General features: G+C 41.5%; 1 protein-coding gene across 7 annotated transcripts in view; it reads right to left on the bottom strand.

The window, feature by feature from the left end:
- Window positions 1-21024, bottom strand: part of ANKRD6 (ankyrin repeat domain 6) — a 102575-nt gene extending 81551 nt beyond the window's left edge. For 4 of the 7 annotated variants that reach the window (XM_071548747.1, XM_071548752.1, XM_071548751.1 and 1 more), the window contains exons 1-2: window positions 20619-20710; window positions 20159-20291 (exon numbers count right to left, since the gene is read on the bottom strand). The gene's annotated coding sequence lies outside the window, so the exon portion shown is untranslated. The other 3 variants (XM_071548750.1, XM_071548749.1, XM_071548748.1) reach the window with 3 other exon arrangements.
- Between the last annotated feature and the right edge of the window lie 2455 nt (window positions 21025-23479).

Genomic DNA, 23479 nt, shown 5'->3' with positions numbered 1-23479 from the left:
AAATGAGCAAAAGAAGCAACGATGGTTTATGACAAGATTCAATCCCTTAGAAATGCTTTATGCCTGTATAATCAGCTTTTGCAGGGTAGAGGACAAAAGCTGGTCACAGAAAGCATTCCAAAAAGAGGTGTGTGCTTGTATCCTCCCTCCCTTCTCAGTCAGCAAGGTTTTACACAGAAAACCATCAGGTTAGAACGCAGGAGCAATATCACCACATATTACTCACTCATCTGTGGTGCCTGAGTTGGCAGGCCTGCACTACCTCCATAAATGTGGGGAGCTCTTCAGAAGGGCTCTATTCCTGGGTTGCTCTGCCACAACAAAACCATCAGGGAAAGTAGAGAGTGCATCTGACATCTTCAGTCTGCAGGGAGAATGGAATAGGCATCAGTGCACCTCTGTGTCAGATGCTGCTGGTGGCATGGGCTATTGGGGTGCTATCCCCACAGGTATGGGGAGAATAGGCTGCCTTGCTCTGGAAACTTTTTGCACCCACTTCTGGTTTCTCTCCCTTCTTGCTTGGTGACGGATGGAAAAGGAGAGAAGTATTCCTAACGTATCTTGCTGTGCTCCTCAACAAGCACCCTGCCAGGACATTCCTCCAGCACTGAAAAGATCTGGATGTTTGCCACTGTGTTCCAAGGTCTCCCCCTGAGATCTGAGGGCATGCCGGCTGCTGTAACTGTTCAGAAGCAGCAGCACAGAGAGGCAGCACAGTCTTTCCAGCCAACCCCGCCGTACATAATAAAGAAGTGAAACACAGAACTTGGATGCAGTGTGGAAAGCAGCAGCACATCTCCCAAGTTAGACATTCTGTCCAGAAGATTTTCATACCATATAAGCATTAGAATCTTCTAAAGAGCTCTCTCAGGCAAGGGTGGCTGCCAAGCCACCACACCAGCAGCCAACACAAAAAGCTGAAAGCAATGTGTGGAGACAGGGCAGCTCCCTTGAAGCTGGAGACTGATGGCTCTGGCAGAAATCCTGAAAGGATGATGCAGTTTGTGCTGCAACAGAGCTGCATGCTTCAACTTGGAGAGAAGGAAACATTGCAAATGGACACAATAGGAACTCCTGCAATAATTAAAGGGGCAAAATTACTGAACTATTTAAAGACACTTCTCTCTCTCAAGGTGCTTAAGTTAACAAATGCCATAGGAATTTAAAATAATGGATTCATTTATTTCAAATATGTTTGTGTCATACCCTGTCAGACCTAATGAAGAACTAAGGTTTTGGACACAAACCTATGAGACCCAATTCTGCTAACTGCGAGCTTTGACAAACAAGGACTCCTGTCAAACTACAAGGGAGTTCCTCCATTCCAGCAAGTGTCCTTTCTTGAAGTGACAGCTCAGACATCTATGTTTACATACTATTATTAACTATTAGTTATCAGATACTATCATCTGAGGTGTACTGACTAATTTTACCCTGCATGTCACCTTGTTAACTTAGAAATTGCCACAGTTCTCCAGCTGTTATTACAGGAAACTCTTAAGTATATTATGTTAAGCAGGGAGAAAGAAGTATGTTTCATGGACTCTGACATTGGGATAAAACATACATACAATCCAAGTTCATCTTGTAGGAAGCTCCAAGATTAAGTATCAACAAACAAAACTTAGAATAACAAAACTGTTGCAAAATAGTTTAGAACTGAAAAAAAAATTCAACTTACAGAGAGATTTATTCTAAGCAACTGGGAGTCGGCAAGACCTGAATGTCTGTTTAAAAAAATTTGGTTTCAAACCAGAAAATTTTAATTATCATCTCTCAGCTTGGATCCAATATAAATTTAAGTTTCCCAAAACTGGGTAGTTTTAGAAGTGAACTAATACCATTGCTGCATCTTCAGATTTAACAAAGTGAATCAACTTCCTCTGCATTTTCCCCCACCCACCTCCCTCACTGTCAAAGCAATTCATCCCTCTAGTAAATCAGGTAAGCTAGAGGGAAGTGTTGCAGGACAACTCTTAACATCTCCTTCTCTTCCCTGCAATTCAAAAGAAGGCAACAAAAGTCTCAGTAATGGAGAACCATTCTCTGAATGAACAGGTCCAATTTTACAAGATTCATAACAAAGTCTCTTATTCACCAGCACCCTTGGCACTCTTCTACCTCACACAGACATTTCTGGAATGTGTTTCAACCTACTCCCTGGGAAAAAAAAAAAAAAAAAAAGGTAGTTCAGCAGGAAGCTGCAGAGGCTAAAGAAATGAAGAATCTGAAATCGATCCTGCTCCTGCCCTACAAAGCACAGTTTCTGCCAGAAGCATCAAGCAGAGCAGGACTGTCCCTTTGGTGAGCAGAGTTTTCTTTTTACTTTTTTCTCCCTTTTTTACCTGCAGTAACATTGACAAACTATTTACACATGAGAACAATACTGGCAATTTTGCATCAACAGACCTGCAGCTGTTTTCTTATAAGGAATCTGAGATTTTATATGAACTTGATTTGAAGACTGAGAACTACAGATCTGTATTTTCATCTGCTTTGGAAAAGTTCTGCTTGAAAAGTTTCCTCCTTGCTAGACTGCCTGTTGGTTTACCAACAGATCTGAAAGGATGAGGATGCACAGGAATTCACTTTAGAAGCTGAAGGAGGTTTTACCACCATTTTTATGAGAAGAAGCTTGCTTGCTCTGATCCAAAGCTTACAAAAACAATTAAGAAAGTAAAACAAAGTCTGTGAAATGAATATGAGCAAGAAATTTCTTATTCAAGGACTGGACCCGGCATCTGTGCAACCTTTGCAAAAGAGTCATGATCTCCTCTCACAGAATACCTTCTCTGCACTTCCAGAGGCAGTTCTGCTCTGGATGAGACAAGGGACAAAATCTCATTATTATTATTATCTTGTTCCCTGACTTTAAACTCCTGTAAATTGACCATCACTAGTGTAGTGCAAACAGACTGCCCCAGAGTTCTAACCCCTCTGCAGTATAGTACTGCAGTGTTGGAAACAAAAATCCTGAAATACAATTTTTTTCAGATTTATGTGCAGTGTAAAATTATGCAACAGAATACAGTAAAAGCAACAGACGTATCGAAAATTATCCTAGTTTTGATGAATGTTTCAATTTAGGAGTGCAACAAGAAACTTAAGGAACTCATTTGCCCAAGTTAATGTAACACTAAGGAGAAGGAGTTAATATAACACTAAAGCTGCAAAGGAAATCACAGGGAAAGCAGGACCTGCCAGAATTAGTCAACTGTTGTTCTCAATGGTGCGAGCCTGCTCTTAGGTTCCAGGTCACGGCTTCCACACAAAAGGACACTCTTACCTCTCCACAGCCCTGCCCAGTCACTGCTGGTCCTATGCACCACACTAGGCATGTCTCCCACAGAGTAGCAAATACACAATGATGTCTTCAAAGTTTACATCACAGCATTCTCTTCTTATGGTTTTTCATGTTTAATTTCCTTTCTAAATAAAATCCACAGAAAATCAAATATCCAGTAGCATCCCATGCCTCTGCATTTCCTCATACTACTTGCCTATACTAATGATCCACAGGACTCGCATCCAGGGGGTTTAAAACCATGGTACACACCTCCTTCAGTGCCTCCACCACAGGACTTGCATCCAGGGGGTTTAAAACCATGGTACACACCTCCTTCAGTGCCTCCACCAAAGGAATACGTTCTGGAAGAAACAGGAATACAAGGCAGTAGGAGCAGACTGGCTAGTAGTGAGGAACAGAGTCAGCTTCTTGCCAAGGACTTACACAAATATTCGTAAGACATGAGAGGAATGTTGGAAGTCAAGCTTTTTTTCTTTCTTTTGAAGGGGGGAAAGGAGAGGGAGGTGTTACTGAACAGTGAGAAATTATGTCTAGTGGCTGAGTGCAGCATAAATGAGAACAGGTTTGTCACTTTCTGAAAGGCAGTGCAGATGCTGATAAGACTTGGAGCACCTGTTGTAATTGGTGACCTCAGCATAGGCTGGAGTGGGTTTCTATATCTGTAAACATAGTTATGAGTTGTGATTACGAATGTATGAGCATAAATAATGCAGAATGATTGTACTTCTGTGGCTGTAATGTAAAGTCTTGTTCAAAAACAAGGACTGAAATACATACATTAACACAGCTGTATTGATGAAAGGAAACCAAAAGCAAAGACCTGCTGCCTTGTTTATCTCACTTCGTACAAGTTACAGAAACCTTCTTAGAACAATGCAGCAAACTGCTAAAATATTTTCAGCTTTATTTCTCAAAGACAAGTTACAGGAAAATTTTCCAGGAAACATCCAATGCTGATGCCCTGAATGTTTATTTCTTTTGCAAATTTAGAACTAAAACCTCTAGTCCTTTACTACTTCCCCTCTCAAACTGTGTTGCATTTAAGCAAAGAAGGTATCTATACTTCTAAGAGGAAAACAGGTAAGCATTTGGTTATGGCATTTGCATCTGCAAAAGTTAAGCTGTTACCCCCATAAATGTGAAGGCAAACATTTTAATAGGTAAGAGGATACTGTTTCTGTGATTATTTTTTTCTTTTCTTCATAAATCAACCCAGGAATTCTAAAGCAATCCTCATTAAAAATGTCCCTCAGGTTCTCTGGAGGCATGTGCTGGCATGCCAGTAAGATTTATATAATTGCAGATTTTGGGAAAGGAAGGGAGGTTACTCTTGAGAAAAGCATGTGCTGGGCCAGACTGCACAACAATAACAGCAGCAGAGTTTTGATACAAGATCTTTGCTTCGTCAAAACATACTGAGCTGAATATATTAGGACACATTTGCTGACTCAGATGCTACAAACTGAGAATCCAAGAACAATCTTAGTTTATGCAATATACACTTATTTTTGAAGACAGTTCCAGCATTCCATGAAGATTGATAAAGAGGTTTGAATAAATATCTGCAAAAGGCCTTCATTTCACACCATGCTCACTCTTGTTCCACCTTCGGCATGATACTAGCAAAGCGGAAACCGTTCGCCAAGGTTTCAGTCGTTTTCAAATCCTTCACATACAAATACTTCAGATACCACGTCTTAAGTAACATCTAAACCACAAAAACCATACATTACTTGTAGAATTACTTCTTGAGACAAATGTCTTCCCCACCCCACTCCAGCTCTATCCTTCTCAGCCATGCTTATGCATCAGTCAGTTTGTTAAATCAAGCTGTGTACCCATTTTTGCAGTTTTTATGGATTGTACAGTACCAAAATTGACAGGATCTTGTCTAATGGAACAGTGTTTATTGCAAAACTTGCAATGATTTTGCAACTAAAAAGAGATTACAGTATTCTTCTTAAGCACCACAGAGCATTAAGATATGGTTGCATGATTTCCTCTTAAGATACAGAACAATCAAACATTGAGATGTATAATACCAATACAAAACACTGCAAAGAAACTTAGTAATCCAGGCAATCAGTCCTAGGTGGCCCTGCCCTAGACAGGGAGTTGGACCAGATGACCTCCAGAGGTCCAGCCCCAACCAGTCTGTGATTCTGTGATCCACTTAAAACACATTCAGTGACTTACACAATAGGGATTAGTGATTCTGTGTTAAGTGTATCAAGACGAATAAAGTCAGTAGCTATGTTAAAAATCAAAAATCTGTAAAAATGTATTCAAGCACTTACTCTCATAACAAAAGAAAGACACAACCATCAGATAAACAAGGACCAGATCAGAATGTTCCACACATGTAGCATGAATCACTATTCTTCCTCAATTCATCCAGAGCTGTTTAACTATTGAAGAAGAAAGAGTACAGCAGCAATGTTCTCCTTGTCCTGGTTTTGTCTGGGATAGAGCTAATGTTCCTAGGAGCTGGGTCAGTGCTGTGTTTTGGATTCAGTATGGGAATCATGTTGATAGCACACTGATGTTTTGATTGTGGCTCAGTAGTGCTTGCTTTAAGTCAAGGACTTTCTGGTGTCTCATGCTCTGACAGTGAGGAGGGAGCATGGCCAGGACAGCTGACCAAACAGGCTAAAGGAATATTCTGTACCATAGAGCAGCATGTTCAGCATATAAACTGGAGAGAGTTGTCTTTGGGCTGCCAATCCCTGCTTGGGGATGGGCTGGGCATCAGTCAATGGGCAGTGAGAACTTGTTTTTCCTGGAATTTTACTGGATTTTTTAAATTACAATTTGTATTATTAGTATTATATTTTACTTTGTTTCAATTATTAAACTGTTCTTATGTCAACCAATGAGGGGTTCTTTTTACTTTTTTTTTTTTCTGACCCTCCTTCCCATCCACCAGTGGAGGAGAGAGGAGTGAGCAAGTGTCTGTGTGGTATTTAGTTGCCAGCTGAGGTTAAACCATGACACTTCTCCACAAAATCTGAGAATATCCAAACCAACACAACATAAAGCAATTTCTCTGCAGTAAACACAACCAAATCCATGATTCTAGCAGGCACATGGAAGTTCATTTTCCTCATCAACTGTTCATATCCAAGGATGCAATGCTGTGATACTCAAATCTTGTTGTACAGTTCTCTTGTTGGTACTTTACATGATGCAAAATAAACACAGGTAGTTGAGAAAAGCAGGGCTAGTCTAAAATTCCATGATTCTGCTCCACTTATACATTCTGTTTGTCAGTGAGGTTTTTAATGCATCAGCCTAGCAAACCCAACAGTAAGTGCCATAACCATGACAAGAAATTTGCAATTTCTAAAGGTTTTGTTACTGAAACAAAAGATATTACAGTTAATGAGAAGATGAAATAATACTGAAATAAGGTTTATCACTAAAGCTACAAAAACAGAACACCATGGGAATTATCCTATACAGAGAGAGAAACTTGGCAATTACTATCTGAATAGACAGTTCAGTCTTATTTCTTTACAGTCAGTAAATAACCTGGTTTGGTGTAGCAAATCACCCAGGTAGCAAATCAGGGTGGTTCATGAACCAGGAGAAACGTCCTTTCAAAAGTCTGAGAAAACACATGGATAAGACTTACAAAGTACAGAGAGGGAACGTATGCATATCATATGTTCTATGACAGTCTGAAGGTTTTCTGAAACCATTCCCACTGGATACTTTGAACAACAGAAAGGCACAGCTTAACTTTGCCCCTAGGTAATTTGACAGTATTGGTAGAAAGCAGATGTCTGAAATAATTAAAAATGGGAACAGGTCAGCAAGGATGACAAGTTCTGGACTTGGGGGACTGGACTGGGGACTTGATTTCCCAGCAAAACAAGACTTCGATGTTTAATGCACTCACCATTGTCAACAAATAGGAACAAGAAGAGTGAGATGCCACACTCTGAGTTCAGAGCCAAGCTCTGAGTTCTTCTAGAAGAAAGACTATCATAAGAAACACTAGCTGTAAAAAGTCTTCCTAATCTCCCTGTGAAGCTGTAATACTATACAACATGGTCGAGTTGCCCTTCACAGCTACATCTGCATAGGTGGTGTCTGTGAGTAATCTCCAAATAGGTCATGCAGACAATACTTTGGAAATCCTGATCCTTCTGCTAACCCCACAGCAGATATGGAGCTGAAGGATGCTCTATGTTTTCTTTAATACTTACCAAATCCTTTGGAAGTTCTGCAGAAGACTCTTCCCCACTCCATGCCAGAGTCCAATAGTGAGACTCTCACTCAGATAACAGAGTTCTGACTTACGATTCCTTACCATCAAACAGCCCAGTTCCCAAAATGCCATTTCTCGTTTGTTCTGGCAGGGTAAGGCCATGCAGAGCAACAGCCTTCTACCTTCAGCTCAGCATTTAACTCATGAGGAATGCCACTGCACCAAGCTCAAACTAAATCATAGGTTTCTGTCCTATTCTACCTATACTGCAAACCAAAATCTCAATTAATTAAATTTAAAACGTTATACATTGACACAAAATACTTTCAGGCCAAGTAACCAAAGTTAATATCTCTAATTGCAGGCTATGGCTCAATTAACACCACTCACCTTGAATATCACATTGCTCTTCCATATATCTCTTGAGAATTTTGCCAGCTGTATTAACATAGGAGCAACAGAAGAAAGTAGGCATCACAAAACCTTGGATCTTTCATCAGGTGACTGTAATAAGTATTGCACAAGGGTGCTTTGATGTTATGAAAGACCTAAGAAAATACCAAAGGGTTAAGGTGTATTCTTGATGTGTTTACTCTCTTACCAAAGGGCACTTGTCATATACATGCCATCTGCTGCATCAAAATGCGATACCCAGCCAGGCAAAATAAAAATTTCCCACACCAGCAGGCTCTTTGCACAGATTAAAAGGAACACCACTAATGTAATTTTAGGTGATTAAAGAGTCTATGCCGCAGAGACTGCATCTCTTGAAAGCTGCTCCTCTTGCAGAACAGAACCTCATCTCCCAGTGAAGACTCTGCCATCATGGCTACATAGAAGAAGTCGGAGTTCATCATCCAGAAATATTTGTACTTGTGCCACGTACAGGGAGCTGAGAGTGCAAGGGAGACACAAATGGCCCCAGTCTCCCTCACTGCTCCCTGTTCTCCTGCCTTTTTCTGCATGCCTACAGGTCCCACAGGAACCCAAAGGAGTATGTATGTATGGCCAGACTTGGCGAACGCAGATTTGGGAAGGGCTCTCCCCACGTGGGTGTGCCCTTCCAGCCTGCACAGTGGATTTTTTAGGTGAGGCACAGCGTGTGCAGAACTGGCCCCACCGTTTAAGTTCTGAGGTCCATCTGCCACGGCCGAGCGAGCTTGGACAGTGACAGTGAAGTCCTCGGGACTGTCACAGCACCCGGTACTAACCGGGACTGACCCTGCTGAGCATCCGAGATGTGACGGGATGGGATGGCAGGGAGGCATTGAACTGCCAGTGGATGGTCCCCACTGAGACTTGAACTCAGGACCTTGGGAATCAGAGTCCAGAGTGCTCTCCGTTACACCATGGGACCACCCAAAGAAGTAATCTTGCAGTGGAAGACATCTCTCTGGGAACTGAAGCTGAGTTTAAAAAGACTCAGCTTCTTAATGCTTATAGAGGTTTTCGACAGCCTGAGAGAAAGGGAAATCTGAAAAAGCCTTGCTACATAGGGTTACCTACTGTATCTTGGTAAAAGTCAGAGTCCCTTAGTACAAGCACCTCCTTGGTCAGACATGGATAGGAACTGTGGAAGATGATGCTATTTGTTGCATCCATGTTTCCAATTTTTTCTACAGCCAAAATAAATGTTCTGGTCTTATTTCAAGGACTGAAAAGGATCATGCAATTCAGTGTACTTGCTTCATAGTCAATTAATATTTTGAGATTTCAGCCTATCTGAGTCTCCTTTGTACATTACAAGAGACCAGTTTACGCAAGATCATGTTAACACATGGGGAGTGTTTACATCATCTGCCCACAGAGGCTGCCCAGGTCCTGAATGGAAATATGAAGCAAAAAAACCACCAAAATTGATGATGTAATAACAGAGAAGGGCAGGGTCATGCTACAGGGACATCATGTTCCTGGACCATATTCCCAGAACCAGGTAGGATTTTCCTCCTGCCCTTCTGCTTCCCTACCCTCATGAAGCTTAGCATCCCTGTGCCTCTCATATTCCAGAACACTTTGCCAGAAGAGATCCTGTTTTCACTTTACAACATAGCAAAAACACCCCAATGAAAATCTCAAGGAGGTGGCCGTTCCTGTACAATGAGATAGAAATAGATATTCCTTCATCATCCCTCCTACCAAGAAACACAGTGGGAACAGCGCTATCAAAAAACCAGTGCACTGATAAGGATGGAAGCCTAACAAAACAGGAGAGCAATCAGAAAAGACCGTGAGCTGATGATGCTGATGCAGAAAGAGCTGAAAGCAACAATGGAAAAGTACACCCCAAGATCCAAACACTACTAAAGTTGAAGTGAAAGCACTAAAAATGAGATTGCAAATTGAGACAAGTAAACCCTGGAATGTGAGATGAGGAAAAAAATCCTGCACACAGAACTTTTAAAAAGCCTTGGAAGACATGTCACAACAACAAATCTGGTAAAGAGCACCCAGAAAGGCATGGAAGAGGGAACAGATCCTTTTTCACTCTCTCACAAATCCTTTTTTAAAGGTTTGTCAAACAAACTTCTGCTGTATTCACAGCTCCTCTGGGTTCAAAGTGGTGACTCAGTACCCATTAACCACTGACAGAACTAGCAAAACAACAGGAAGTGTGTAGGGGATGAGGAAAAGATTAAAGAAAATCAGATGATTTTCAGGAAAATGATGCAGAGTGCTAGGACAAAGGAGAGGAGAAGACAAAGTTGCAGAACAATACAGAGCTTTTGGAAGTGGCACAAAATGAAGAGGAATTTTGCATGGGAAAATAAAATGGCAAAATGGTCCAGGACATCTTCATTACCTTAAAACCACAAGAGTGGCCTAATATGGCTAAAACACGTATGAGCATTTCAGTATAGACAAGATCAAACTTCCCTCCTGAACTGTGCAGATCCATCTTTGGACTTGTGTTTGCAATGTGAGTATGGAAGAGTTAACAGCATAGTTTTGCTCTGTCAGCACTACAGGACTGAATCATACTTTATCACAGCAGTTGCATTGCCACACAACCATCAGCTCTCAACAGTGTATAAAACTGAGAGAGAAAACTAAGGGAGAGGAGGACTTACCATAAATGCTGTTTTCTTACAGTTAGTCTTCCCATTTATTTTTGCCTCAATACAGGGAGGCCAAAAGGGAGGGGAAGACAGAGAAAGCAAGCATATTATATATTTGTATTCTTGTTTTCCAGTACTTCCAGAAAGGCCAGTTTTGTAAATAGAAAGAAAGCTGAGATTTTCTTTATCTTGTTAACTACTCCCATGGCTGAAACACACCATGCAGAGTTCACAAGTATCTCTCTGCTGAACTTTATCGAAAATGCACTGCAACTTCTTTTGAACACATGCTATTTTAGTCAGGCTATCTGCACCTTAAAACACTCAGCCTATTGTTTCAACAGCTCAGACCTGCATGCTGAACTATAAAAATTGTCCAATATCATATCATCTTGGCTACAGGTTTTTGTTTCACAGAATATGAAACTTCACTGAAAATCATTGTACAACAAGACAACGAAACATAAACATTGGTTTCTTTCTCTTTTGGTTTGGTTTCTTCAATTTAAGTGTGAGCCTACTACAACTCCCTCTGGGAGGACGTTTTTCATACAAAGCCACATTCTTTGCACCTTGTTCACGTAAACAATCATTGAATTAAATGAGAACAGCCTTAGAAGCAGGGAAATCAGGTTTGGATCCAGCATTACCAATACAAAATACAACATCAAATTTAATTAACCCCCCCAGGATAATAGGCAACCATCTTTAAACTTTCTAATAATGCAAAAACTAGTTGAAGGGTTTGTTTTTCAGGTCTACCCTTTTTGAGATTTAAGTCAGTAAACTAATTAAAATTTTGCTACACACAGGTTATTGATAATTACATCTCTATGGGCCATATTGGTATTTGAATATAAAGCAAGGGAATTTTGTTAAGTCATTACTTTAGTATAATTTTATTCTTGATCCCTAATTAAGCAAGGCCTGAAAATCCCTCTTACAGAGCAAAAAGGAGGTGATTTTTTAAATGGTATGTGGCAAAATCTGCTAACTTTTGCATTACAGACACTTTTGCCTGATCCTGTTTTTGTTGAAACACTGTATTTATTTTGAGCTAAGCTTGAGATATACAAACCATGAGAAACTTCCCTATTAACAGAAGAGTGAATACTCATACTCAAAATCTGAAGCATAAGAACTAATCAACTGAAGGGTTTTTTTCACAAGTAAAAAGGACAGCCATACAACAGATGCTTGTTGCTTTATTAAAATTTAGAAGGTAACTTTGTTAATAACAATCAAAGACACTGCCTATATAGTTACAGCTTTTCAAAATCTCAGTATTTTGGGGAAGAGGACAAGTATGCAGCTCCTTAGAATGATAGAAAAATCCATCATCTTAATGTGAAACACTCTAGCACACATTTAATAGTGTGCTGAGAAATTCCATTATAGTGTCACTCTCCTCTGACAACCCTCCCTGGCTTAGCTTACTTGAAAAGTGCATTTAGTATTTTTCCCACCAAAGCAGATTACCTGTGTGTTTCCTGAGAGCTACAGAGGACTGAAACACAGAGTAAGTTCACCATTTCACTGATACTCTTTATGCCATCTCTGGGAAAGACTGAGAACAGGTCCCAGGCAAAACTGACTTTACACTGCAGCCTCACGAGTAGCTCAACACTTGTTTCAGCTCAGTCAGAGAGAAAGTCTTAATTTCAAATTATGAGGAGAACAAATAAATCTTTAAAATGTTGTTTTGGTTTTTCTTTCAAGTGCTGTGCTCGGTTCTTCTCAATCCACCCGTTTTCTCGATGTGCCTGAGTGTTACTAAAACCAGCTCATCCCATGTATTATATTCAGATACTTGCTGGAGGTACAAAACCACATATGATATATAAGCAAATTCATATGAGTACAATATTTTAAAAAGGTATTCTTAAAAGCTGGAAATACATGCATCCAAGTTTTGTATGCTAGATTTTGAATAAAAAGTGCTTCTAGCTTCCACACCAAGTATTCCACATTGAGGATTAAAAACAAAAAGAAGAAGAAAAACCTGACATTACCAAATGAAGCAGCAACATCCTCCTCATTTGTGTGTCTGCAGTTATAGACATGAAAGGTTAAATTCTCTGAAAGAATACGCAACTCAGAAGTTTGGTTTTAAACTTCTTAAACACATGTGTTGGTGGGCAGAAATAAAGTGAACCAAGACGAGGAAGAAAAAAGTTGGGGTTTTGTTTTGTTTACCTAAATTACTCCTGTAGGGAGACAATAAATCTGGGAATCATTTTTAAAAATATTATTTTTTTAGTCAAGAGACTGCCAACAACCAGAACTTATACCTACATATTCTGCTTTGATTTATTGAGGTGGCATGCTACTTGCTGCAAGTACCCACACCAATCTTTTAATTCTGCCCTTCACTTTTCACATTGGGTCCCAACCTGCTACCAAATAAACAAAGTGTAAAATTTTCATTAAGAATGGATGGATCTTTTCTGAATAAGTAAAGCAGGCTTAAATATAGAAATAGTTAATCTGGTCTGACAAGTAGGAAGAACGAGAAGCAGAACTGAGTTACTCTGATTCACTCAGGGCACTCTTTGACCAAAACTAAATCCCAAACAGAATACTGGAACTTAAAGTTTTATGAAGCAAGCTGGGATGTGATTGCAATGTAGATTAGTTAGAGCTGAACGCCGACTGGACATAAGACAGATGTTTAAATTAAGATACTTCATATTACACATTACACATAGCTTGTTAGCACAGTTTCAGTGAGGCAAAGTTATTTCTTCATAACTCATGTACAAACCCCTAAGATTCCTCTCAAAGGAAGGAAGGCTGCTTTAAAAAAAGAAGACAACACAACAAAACAAAAAAAAAAAAAAACAAACAACCAAACAAACAAACAAAACCCCACAAAACCTCCCAGTATCATAAAAACTAGGCAGGCAGCTGTGGTATAACAGGAAAAGTCCTCATCTGTACAGAGAACCAGTTAGACAGGAAATAAATGGTTCAAGGTCAATCTTCATAGGGGAAGGACACAAACCCTGCAGCTCCCCAGCCATCTGCATTAAGAATATATTGAGTTCATTATAGCCACTAATGAATCACAGGGGGACACAGAAAGATTACAACTGTTAAAATGGCTGACAGAATTCAATACCATTTAAACACAGCCTGGTATTCATGGTGGGACAAGACCCCTCAACTTGATATGCATGATGATGGGCTCAGGATGATTCAGAAATGAGATCCTGGATCTACAGTGGATCTCTAGTTAAAAAGCAGGGAGAGGGCTAAAAATCATTACTGCAGAGCTAAAACCATATTTATTCAACCATCTACAAAGCTCAACTGCATCATGGAAGTTGTAATTCTGGCCCTCTCTTTTTGGAAAAGGTTTAGCAAAACTAGAAAAGTTTCAAGGAAGGAGAATATAAGACAACCAAAGGCAGGACATAACTAAGCAGAGAAAAATCAGCTTGGAGAAATATTAGAAGGGATCAGATTAAACCAGCATATTTCAGGGCTCAAAACAAGTGAAAAGAAGTATCTCTTCTTATCATAAAGCAATTTTCAAGTTGTTATTTCCATGGCCATTTTTTTCTCTTTTTTTCACTCTGTTTCCCATGCACTCATGTTCCCTCCTCAGCTTGAGAGAGTCACTGACATCGATCCCATAAAAGAGTAAAAGACACTAAGGAGAATATATGCCATTTTTCCCTGCAATAAAATGAAGCCAACAAAATGGAGATGAGAATTAGCCAGGCTGACCATGAAAGCATCCACCTGCACCTTCAAACCAGGCTCAACATACATGCAGGAACCTGACTTGCTCAGCTCCCGGTCACCATGCAGGAAGAACTGAAAGAAATCTCCCCAAACAGACAGTCCTGTCCTACTCAGTGAAAGAAGTCCACCTCTCCCTGCCTTCGGGTTGTCCGAAATACTAGGACTTGTGAAGATGGTCCCACAGAGAAGCAGCTCACATTAGGCACTCTGTTTTTCCAAGCGATGACAAAAGAATCTATGTCACTTGGTAAGCTTTTGAACACTCTTTATATTATTAGAATTTAAATAAATTAGATTTGATCTTGCTTATTTTGAGACTAGCGGCAGGTAATATCAACACTCTCTCTTGACTGAGCTGTCCTCCTTCACCCTGAAATTCAGTTCTGCTTTATCAGACATGCTGGTAACTAACTAAGCTGCTCATTTGCAGGAACACCTGCACTAGCCTGTCAAGACATCAGAGAAAGTGATATGGATGACAGCCTAACCCAGTGCATGCCAGGTCAGGATTTCTTGAACCCTGGCTTCTCTAAACTGATTAAGTGTGATCTTACAGGGAAAGAAAAGAATCCAACTTGGTAGCTGACTGTTCATTAATAAAACACTGTACTTCAAATTCATGTTTCAGCTTACTCCACACACCTGAGCCTGTCATACATATCAACACACTTAATCCACAGCTGCACTAATGCAGGGCATTCAAGCACACTGAACAGTTGTTCTGGGAGGAAACGAGCACACCTCTGGAGGAAATCATCACTCATCAAAACTGGGGTACCATCTCCTGCACTAAAGCAAAGTTATGTCTGTTCAGGGGATGGAACATGTAACCCCCTACAATCTCTTTTTGGAGGGGGACATCTAATATAAAACTGACAAGTCCAGAGACTGGATTTCAGCATGTCTAAAAGAACCTAAACCTGTGGAAGAAGTTGATATTGCAGGGAGTGTAACACAAGAGCAGGAAGAAAAACAATTTCCAACTACAGTTTTTTCCATGCTACCAAGTCTTTAGGACAGAGATCCTATTTACTGCACAAATAATAAAATTATACAAGTTAAAGCATAACATTTATTCTTATTCTAACTTTTGACTCTGAAATGAAAAAAAAACAAACTGGTCAGCATCTTCTGTTACATCTGCCTGCAACTCCATCACTCAGCATTCTTCAAGGCTAAAATGTAACATTGAATACACACTTTTGCCATTTTCTTACCATAAAAAGAGTCTGTCTGAACTTCATGTGCTTCCACACATGCATCCATCCATCCAAATTTTAAATCTTGGGGCTAGTCAAAGGCTGAAGTTATATCACATAATAAGAAAAGAGAAAGAATGTAAGACTTAAAACCAATACCACTCCTACTCTGGTAGGAGTACTCAGAGAAAGAAATAAAAAAGAGCACATGGAAAGGACATGGCCTGGTTTTACACAGAAGCCATAGGGAAAAAAACACACTTGCAAGAATTCAGTAGCTGCTGTAAAGTCTGCAAAAGACAAACTGATAACAAAGTGCTCTACTTTCAAATCTGGATTTACACTAGAACAATCATGTCAATGAAAGACTGCAGATGTCAGGCAGATAATTCCACAGCCAGAAGAAAGACAACCTCTATCCCCCCATCCCTAAATCCTCTCAAAAGACTTTAGCCAGACACAGTCTAATCACAAAAGCAGTCAGAGAGAAAATGAACAAAAATTACTCATATGTAAGCTTTACAAAATACTAATGAACTGACTTAACCAATGGGCATGCCTTGCAGATATTATTGCAATTATTTGAGGCGGTAGTGATATTGTTAAAAGATCACATCCTGCCAGAGGCACTGAACCAGCTGCAATGTCTTGCAACTGTTGCACACATAGACATTAAACTGTTAATAAAACATACCTAAAATGATTCACTGTTATCACTATTAAAAAGCTATTTAAATATTGAGCTCATATATAATTATCATACATCCATGATGCTTTTTTATTTTATAAAGTTGGCACTTTTCTTCAGTGACTGACCCATCTGAGACAATTTAGGGAATTCTAACTGAGAAGTGTATTGTTACAATATAAATAGACTAGTAACAGGTAACTAAGATGTCACATTGTATATGCTATTAAAATCAATAGAAAATATTTCTGACTGGCTTAAAGCAATTGGCACCTCAAACTGAAAAAGGAAATTAGCCCATTGCAATGCAGACACAATGAAGATACACATCCTTAAGAAATTAATTTCCATCAAATCCAGATGCATTTTCTACAATCTTGCTGTTTCGTCCAACAGCATGCCAGGACATACACCCAAAACTTTTATCTTCAGTGGCTCACTTCACAAAAATGGATGACGTGTAGGTGGGGAAGGTGGCAAGTCATGAGAGAGAAAGGGAAAGTAAAGCATAGACTATTACATGAAGCTTGTTTAAAACCAGGATTTGAAGGAGGTAAAATCTCATGATTTCAAGAGTACTCCAAATATGCTTTTGATCACAACATAAGATAAAAAAGCTTAGGCTTTTTTGGCATAGGGGTAGATAATTTTTTCTTCAGGATTAGTGCAAACTTACTAGGGTGTCCATGCTCAGCACATCACACCTCAGCTATCCCAAGGCCCCAGTACGCTCCATTTGGCTGGCACGCACACCAGATGCTTCCATCACCACTTCCCACAGATGTTCCCAAATCCTATCCCCAGTCACAGCCAGCTTCCCCCATGGCTGTGGCTTGGATGAGATGCAGTTAGGATTTGGAGGACCAGCAGCAAGTCTGCAGAGTGGAAGGAGAGAGCCACAGAGGAAGACATGAGTGCTGGCAGTAAGAGAGAGTCTTCATGTAGGTTCTAAGGACCTTGAATTTCATGTCACCCATGGCAGGATCACTGACAAAGGTTCAAAACTAAAACAGTGCAAGAACAAGCCAGCAATCTACGGTACTGCACCGTATCATGAGCTAGATATGCACTCAATATGGCATCAGGAATACCTCACTGAGGCTACTAACACAGCCCTGCAGAACTGGATAATGCAAGAGATCAAGCTGTTGTGCTGTATTGGTTAGGCCATCCAATGTGGATTCATTTGCCACAACACAACTGCTTTCACAAGGCATCTTCCTCTTTCAATATACCCAATTAATTATTAGTAGTAATGTGCTAGATTTCTTTTAACCTCAAAGTCCTGTGCAGCCCTAACATTTCATTTATCACACACCTCTCAAAAATATGTTCTAAATTGACATTTATTCATTTCATCACTGTTTGTTGATAATGCTCTTGATCCTAGTACGAAACACTATCCTTCTCTGTTTCACTCTCAAGACCTCCACATCTGCAATTGGATCTCAAGAGTTGTCCAGAAAAAAAGAAAAGTACTTGTCTGGCCAAACTAGTGCACTTTGGATACAGAGCATCACTGTCACATGAAAAACCTGTCAAAGAAAGCAGTACATGGAGAACGTTCCAATGTGCATGCGTTTGAAAACTACACAACAAATAAGCCTGGAAGTCACACATTAATTCCGACTCTTCCTAACTTTGAAACACTTGCCTTCACAAATCCATCTTTTGAATGGCAGCTTGAGATAAACCAAATAGAGAAAGAGAAGAAGAAAAAGTTTAGAAAGAGACCATTACACATCATTCAGTGAAAAGTCACAGCAAAACAATGGGATATTTCATGATTTCACTTTTCTCTCTCACAACTGCTACCAAGGAACTGTAAGAAACTATTTTTCAGCAGCACCAGCTAACAACAAGCAGTCAAGAGAGAAGCAACTAAGCTCTTCCTAAAGGGTTCACAGGTTAGCAATGGTACACAAGAAAATTTGCTAGTATTTCTAGTCAGGGGGCAAAATAGCTGGACAGGAGGCAGGGAAGAGAGTTTTCCCCTTAGTGTTACAAACTGAGGTCTTTCCAAAGTGCAGCTCTACACATATTTTTGGTTGGATCATTTTTGAAGAAGTCACATATCTCATTCCTTAACAAATAAAAGGAACTAAAATTGTTTCAAATGTTTATTTCCCCCAAACAATTCAATTAATTAATTAATGTATTTGACAAGTATCTCCCTAGGTTAATCTTACCAATGAAAGCAACTCATTTGTAGTTTTAAATAAAATACTTCCACTAGTGACATGTTGCACTGATATATCTCTTTAAAAAGATACAACTGTGAGTTCTCTGGAAGTTCATCCAAAGTCCTAACTGCTGAGGGAAAAAGAGGAATTGCACATCTGAAACTAATGAGAATAAATAAATAAAACATAGTTGTCAGATGGTATAATTAAGCACCTAAAAGGGTTTTACAAGTGGTCATTGTTACACCACCCATCCAAACTGATAAGTGTTGTTAGACCTATTACAGATATTATGAGTGAGTGGCAGCAAGGTCTTTTTCTTACATCACAAAATGACTCACCAGCTAAGTCAAGCAGAGGTGAAGTTGAAGCCAGGTGGAGAAAGGCAGCTTGAGGCTCAATGGCTCACTACCACACCCTACAAGCACCTGATTTATGATATCATTCATCTCATCTGGTCCAAGAACATCATAAATTTGACAATCTGAACTACAGAACATGCCACCTGTGACAGGGCAGGATGCTAAGCCTGGCAGCACAACTACATTATATCATCCAACACTGGAGTCCCATTAGTGCAGACAACTTCTCAGAATTTCTGTTCCCCAAAAAAGGAGGTCTCTGCAAAAAAGCTTGAAGATAGCACCTGAAAGATTAGACGGTTGATCACTTTATTTTTACTAATCATTTACTGGTCATTTAGCTTCTAGTGTTCAAAGCTAGTTTCCCACGTGAGATTGATAGCACTGTCTAGGTAAATACTAAGGAGTATGGGAAAGTGAAAATTTTCATAACTGAGTACAATCACAAATTCTCTTTTGGGTTTTATTACAGTTTATTTTCAAACAAAAAACAGGTGAGAAGCAATGACATTACTGTTACAGAACTCGCATCCACTCTTGCCTAGGTCCTCACTGACAAACAGGCATACATCATCACCATACCAGGCATCCAAATATTTTAAGTAGCCAATCAACTGTAGTTTTGGTAGACGGAGTGTATTTAACTAGTATTTTCTGCTCAGAAATTATTATGAAGTTCTGAATGAGTGTTATTACACCACATCTTATGGTCTGCAATGCAATTGCAGATCTTACATGTAACCACACATCTACAGAAACACTGCTTTCCAAGCATCTAGAGAATGAAGATTACACAATACTTGGAACATGAGCGTGCCAAAATAAGTTGTTATAAAACTAGACACTCACGTTGAATGCAAGTAAATAACAAATTCTCCTCAGAATAAACCACAGTACTACCAGAGGATCTGGTCTGTGCCTAACCAATGCTGCATAAGAATTTAGGCATGGCTGTGTTTTTCCCTCTTTGAACAAAGACAGATTGCTCCATTAGCATTGGTAGGAAATTCTAAATTCATTTAAACAACTCACGGGGGGAAGATTCACTGATCCACCTACCAGCAAGACATTTTCTATCCCTCTCAGTGTTTTCCCTCTGAACAAAAGGTATCCAGTAGCAGACAACACATCCTTTCGATCATGTGCATTGCAGAAATACCAAGCAGAAATCTAAACAATCACTTCGCACATAATTATAAAATTATGAAGATATCAGTTATGCCTTTAAAAAAAAAAACAGAGTGCTGTCTACATCTCATGCTGTTATGCACACAACGCTCTAGGGCACAATAAGCCTTTTATTAATGTTTGCAATAAAATGAACATTGCAGAACAAATACACGCCGTAGCCATGGATTTCCACAATCAGAGAGCTGTATCAGCAGCCAGTGTGTACTCACAAGGCGTTGAGACCTCAGGGACGCCTGATGTTTGCAGTAAACTAGTGGAAATATTTCCAGTGGAGTTTTCAGGTGATGTCAACAACAGGAAGGATGACTTTGAGCCAGATTTCCATTTCTCATTAGACGCGGCCTTAAAAGTTGGAACAAGAGCGTTAAGGCTCCTCGTTTATACTGCAAATCTGCAACTGACCCCCTACGTTGACACAGGCTCCTGCGCTTACAGGGCAGCCCGGAGGGTTCGTGTCTGTCCGACGGAGGGTCCCTCCACGTACCCTGCTCCGGGCCGGAATAAGGGAACACTCTACTCGGGCGCAGGGTATCGGCTTTGCCGGGCCCGTCCCCAGCTCAGCCCGGCCACCTCCGCCATCACCTGTGCGTCCCCCGCCACAAGCGCCCCCGCCCCACCGCGGCCACACGCAACCCCCGGCGGCCGGGCGAGGGCCGGCGCCTCGCTCACCTGCGCTCCCCGCGGCACACGAACGGGGACGGGCACCGAGGGGACGGACACGGCGCTGCCGCTCCCGCGGCGCCTCTGCCGCCGCGCCGGGGCTGCCCCGAAGGTGGCGCCGCCGCCGTGCCCGCTGCGAGGGCGACACCGAGTGGCCGCGGCGGGCGGGCAGCGCCCCTGACCCGCACCGCCTTCTGCTGGGCACAGGTACCCACCACCCCCCGCCAGCCACCGGGACCCACCACCCCCCAGCCCGCACCGCCTCCCGCCAGGACCCACCGCCTCCTGTAACACCTCCTGCCGGGCACCGGGACCCACAGCCCCCCATAGTCCGCGCCGCCTCCCGCCGGGCACCGGGACCCACCGCTCCTCGCACCGCCTCCTGCCGGGCACCGGGACCCACCGCCTCCCGCCGGCGAGGGGCAGCACCGGGACCCACCGTCCCCCGCTCCCCCCGATCCGCACCGCCCCCCGCCGGGCACCGGGACGCACCGTCCGCCACTCCCCTCGGTCCGCACCGGCCCCCGCCGCCGAGGGGCAGCACCGGGACCCACCGCCCCCGCGCCCCGGCCGGCAACGCGGGGCTCTGCCCGAGGCTGGGTCCGCGCCGGCCGGAGCCTCTCCTGAACCGAAGCTCCTTTGCAACTTAGGTACGAAAGCTCATAACAATTTGGATAGGAGCAGAAGCGCTACCAAAGCACAGAATCGGTGAGGTCGGAGGGGACCACAGTGGTTATCAGGTCCAACCTCCCGTCAGGGTGGTCCCAGAGCACATGGCACGGGATTGCGTCCAAACTGTTCTGGAATACCTCCAATGAGGGAGATTCAACAATCTCTCTGAGCACATTGCTCCCGTGCACAGTCACCTGGATAGTAAAAGTTCTACCTCATATTCAGGTGGAACTTCCTGTGCATCAGCTTCTGCCTGATGCCACTTGTCCTAGTGGTTGGAACTACTGAGAAGAGCCTGGCTCCCCCTTCCTGGCATTCCCTTTTTAGATATTAATACACATTTCTGAGGTCCCCTCTCAGTCATCTCTTCTTGAGGCTGAACAGGCACCACTCCTTTAGCTTTTCCTTCCAAGAGAGATGTTCTATTCCCCCAGTCACCCTCATTGCCCTCCACTGGACCAGCTCCAGGAGCTCTGTGTCTCTCTCATACTGAGGAGCCCAGAACTGGACACAGTAATATTTCCCCAATTTCAGGGAGGCCAGATGCCCTTCCCTCCAGCAGGGAGCCAACCATGAGGCTTTGAAGTCTGAGCAGAAGGTCAAGGAGGGATGCCTTGAAAGCTGGCTGTGCCTGCTCAGAGCCTTACCCACACTTCCAGCTATCATAAAGTCCCAGGAACCTTCTGCTCACCCAAGTCATGTGTTTGTGTGGGCAATTATGACCAAATGTCAGTAATTCACAAACTGCTAGTGAGGCAAGTTAGATGGGTCCATCCATAGACACCAGTACAGCAGAAAGGAGTTTATGTGAGCAGGCTGAGTATAATGATAAAAGTAGGATCAGAAGAAGAAGGAGAAAACAGAAAGCAAGTGGCTCTCCATACCATGCATGATCCCACAGGCACATCACTTTCAAAGGCTGTTCCTCTGGCTCAAAGGCATTCTCAGAATGCCCTAAATGAATTGATGCCCTAAATGAACTAAACATTGAAGCATCACATGCTAGCGATGAAGATATTCTTTTGAAGGTTTTTGCAGATAAATCTACTTCTGCATTTTTCACTAAACAATAAATATGGTAATCATCATTCCATGGCAACAGTCACACCATAAGTTCACATCAAAACCCTTGGTGTTTCGCAGGAAAGATTGACTGACTGGATTAATTGTTCTGACGCCTCTCTGATCTCAGCAAAGCTTTGTCAAAATGACAGCGTTAGTCTGAAGTCTGGTGTCATTACTGAAATTAGAATATAGTTTCTAAAACACATAAAAATATGCTGTGATCCCTCACACTACAATTTCATTTGCTCATTTCCATATTCAGGATAGGCCTATTTCATGGGAGTTTTCTTTTGCTTGATATTGTGTAAAATTCTGATGTAGGAATGGAGGTATTTGTGTGAGTAACAGTTAAGCTCATGTTAAATAAGTTCCATATATGTAAAAGTTTGCAGGACTATTTTGGCTATGTTTGATCACTATGATTGAGAAACAAGATGTTAACACATTGCAGAAAAAGGCTTTCTTGGCACTGATCTGCCACCAATCTCTTTAATGGGAGTTTTCCCTCCTTAACAGGAACAGAATGAAATGCTATCATGATCCTGCAAAGCTAGATGCAGATAGTGTGGATATCAGTGAGATCATTCACTGTGCCTAATTAACATCAACTCTTTTTAATCCAGACAGCAAATTTTGTATTATTCTACATTCTTTTTCTGTTGGGAAGACAAATTCATGACAAATTCCTTCAGTTGCATGAAAACCATCATGTCTGTGAACTTCAGCTCGCCACAAAGTCCAGTCACATCTAATACTGTTTATGTCATGTATTTAAATACTTAACCCCTTATGTACCTGCTCTTACTACAAGTCCTGTGACTGAAGGCTGGGTGCTGTTTCATTATGTGCAACTGGCTTCAAAGTCAAATGACCTGACAAAAGCAAAAGAAGGAAAGAAAAAGGCCAGGTGCAGAGGGGACAGAAAACAACCTGGTGTAGGAGCAAGTCCTAAGGCTTATATAGAGTCCACGACAGATTATATTGCCAAGGGATTGGCAGTAGTGCTTCAACCCTACTCTAAAATCCTGCCTGGTGATGGGCATGGAGTCTATGTAGCTTTGAACCTGAAGCTGTGGTCAAGCAGTAGGACACTGACATCAGTTGTGGGAAGGTTGTGGGAAGAGTTGCATTGT

This window comes from Pithys albifrons, chromosome 2 (genome assembly GCF_047495875.1).
Source record: "Pithys albifrons albifrons isolate INPA30051 chromosome 2, PitAlb_v1, whole genome shotgun sequence".
Lineage (NCBI taxonomy): Eukaryota > Metazoa > Chordata > Aves > Passeriformes > Thamnophilidae > Pithys > Pithys albifrons.
The sequence above is the reverse complement of the archived record's forward strand: the minus strand, read 5'-3'. Positions and strand labels throughout refer to the sequence as shown.